Genomic DNA, 3,045 nt, shown 5'->3' with positions numbered 1-3,045 from the left:
AGTGTTCAAAATCAGTTTTATGATTCCGATTTTCTAATGTGGTGTTTGTGGTACACTACGATTTGTAATGCTCCGACTCCGGTACACTACAATTTTTTAGTGTTCCGAATGCGGTACACTACGATTTTTTAGCGCTCCGACTGCGGTACACTACGATCATCGTTGTGTTCCGGTACAGTATCACTAAAATATTTTTTAGTGGTAGTGCACCGGTACACTACCGCTAACATTTTTTAGTAATACTGTACCGGTACAGTACGCTGTTTGTGTACTGTTTATTTTCGAACTCTGATTCTTTTACCATGGATGTTCCAAAGATAGGAGAGTGAACAGCACAATATCTTAAAATTTAACGCCGTCGTAAGAGCTGCTGTATCTGCTAGAAAAAATTTTCCAATTTTCTGATATTCCACTGGTGGTCAGGACTAAAATCTGGCTCTGGAAGCCTCCATATAAAAACGTCCGAAAAAAAAACAATTGTGATTGGAACTAAATGTGAGAATTAATTGAAAAATGTTTAATACATTTTCTAGAATGCAGCGAGGCTGGCCAATTTGAAATTTGATGACAGAATTCGTAATCTAAAATACAAGAAAAATAGAAGGAAATTCAAAACTGACTAAAACACAGTAAATTTGTCGTATTTCTGAAACAAATGCTGGTGTGGATCAGGGGAATGCAAATTGCCAAACTGTTACAATTTCTGAAAAGTAAGTTCCTTATCCTTTTATACCCTCCATCATAGTATGGATATTAAGTTTGTCACTTCGAAACATACATTTTAGACTCCACAAAGTATATATATTCTTGATCAGCTTAAAATTCTATGTCGATTTAGCTAACTTGTATTTTTCTACCATGGGTAGGTAAACAGTGTGTAGAAGAACACAGGTAGTCGCATCGAAACAGCTGCTTGGACAATGAATGGTCAAACCAAGTTTGGAATTGAATATGTTGAATGAAAAATTATTTAAATTTGTAAAAATTGTTGAAAAACGCAAATTATAATAATTCGGAATGACGTCGTATACGAAAACATATAAAAATCTGCTTATATTTGAAAAAAAAAAAAAAAAACATTTAGGACTGCTTCACACATCAATGTTTCAAGCATTGCTGCATCTACCTGTATTCTTTTCAGCGTTCGAAATAAACAGTATGATACTGTACCGTGGTATTCTGTACCGTTTCGAGGAGCACAACCCTTAAAAAATATTTTAGCGATACTGTAGCGGAGCACAACAAGAATCGTACTGTACCGCAGCCGGAGCACTACGAAGTCGTAGTGTTTCGCAGTCGGAGCACTACAAAAACCACATAGCGGAACATTACAAAAAAATAATGTACCGGTAGTGTACCATACATATTTTGTTTACGATTTGTGAGAAAAATTAGATGTTTGATATTTTTGATAATGCAAAAATTACTAATACTTATTTTATTTGTCATGTATGTTTAGATTGGTTGCGAAATTGAAGAAAGTATAAAAATATGGGAATAGGTAAAAAGAATAAAAAAGGACGAAATCTGAAGTGATAATAATTTGTATTCAACCATTGAAAATTGAAATTTTTAATTTTCCGGGAAAAAGGGTATTTTAGTGGTTGCATTGTAATGGGTTATTATGCAAATAATTTATCTGTTATTTTGTGGTACCGAAAAATCTATGAATGTAGGTGTAAAAAAACTAAATATTTTACAAAGTATGGCTGAGTGTTTAAAATCAGTTTTATGATTCCGATTTTTTAATGTGGTGTTTGTGGTACACTACGATTTGTAATACTCCGATTGCGGAACACTACGTTTTTTTAGTGCTCCGACTCCGGTACACTACGATCATCGTTGTGTTCCGGTACAGTATCACTAAAATATTTTTTAGTGGTAGTGCACCGGTACACTACCGCTAAAATTTTTTTTAGTAATACTGTACCGGTACAGTACGCTGTTTGTGTACTGTTTATTTTCGAACTCTGATTCTTTTACCATGGATGCTCCAAAGATAGGAGAGTGGACAGCACAATATCTTAAAATTTAACGCCGTCGTAAGAGCTGCTATATCTGTCAATATTAGACGGCGAAAATCGCATAAAACCAACTCTGCCCTGTCTGCTCTGTTTTCGCCAAGGTAGATGTACTAGGTAATCGCATCAGCCCAGCTGACGGCACCATTAAATGTCAAAACAAATTGTTGTAATGAAGAATTCGCCCTAAATGAATGCAACAACAAATTTGTTTATGTTGTCTTCCCTAAAAGTACCTTTTTATAATATTTCAAATAATTTAAGAGCAAGTTAAGAGTGAAACCAGTAAAAAAATTAAAAGAAAATGAAGGAAGGAGGTTAGAATGGAGTGCAGCTTTAAGAATTAAGTTAGCCTCAACACCTAAGATTCCCAAAGCACATCACGGGAAGTAGTGCAAGAATTCGAATTCAAATTTTCTGATATTCCACTGGTGGTCAGGACGGGAATCTGGCTCTGGAAGCCTTCATTTAAAAACGTCCAAAAAACTGTGAATGCCAAATGAAAGTGGAAGCCCTTACGAGTATTTTGGCATACAAAATGCTCTCCAAATCAGTTTTCGACTCTTGTCATTTGCAGTTCCGGAAAGCTTTCGGTTTAAACCAGTAAAATATAGTCATATAAGTTTCTTGGTTTAAAAAATATCGCAATACTACAATTAATACTTATTTTACTCTTGTTTTACAATAAAAACTTTTATTGCGACGTTCGTTTACGACGAGAGGCACACAAAATAAAATGTAAAGAAACACCTCGTTTCTGATTGGTTGAAACAAATTTGTCGCAACCTTTAAATGTCATGGCGAATCTATGTTTTTCGCCTTAGATGCCAATTTTGACATTTGAGGGGACCACAAAAGTTGCTTTGTTGTAGCAATTCGCCGATGCGGTTACCTGTTAGATCTACCTTGGTTTTCGCCTTTTGTTATAGATCGAAAACAAATATTTAATATAAATTATTGAGTGAATTAGTCAATGATTGTATATTATTAGATTTGTGTAGAATAATTGAAATAAAAGCGGATT

Source organism: Musca domestica, unplaced genomic scaffold (assembly GCF_030504385.1).
Source record: "Musca domestica strain aabys unplaced genomic scaffold, Musca_domestica.polishedcontigs.V.1.1 5, whole genome shotgun sequence".
NCBI classification, from domain to species: domain Eukaryota; kingdom Metazoa; phylum Arthropoda; class Insecta; order Diptera; family Muscidae; genus Musca; species Musca domestica.
The sequence above is the reverse complement of the archived record's forward strand: the minus strand, read 5'-3'. Positions refer to the sequence as shown.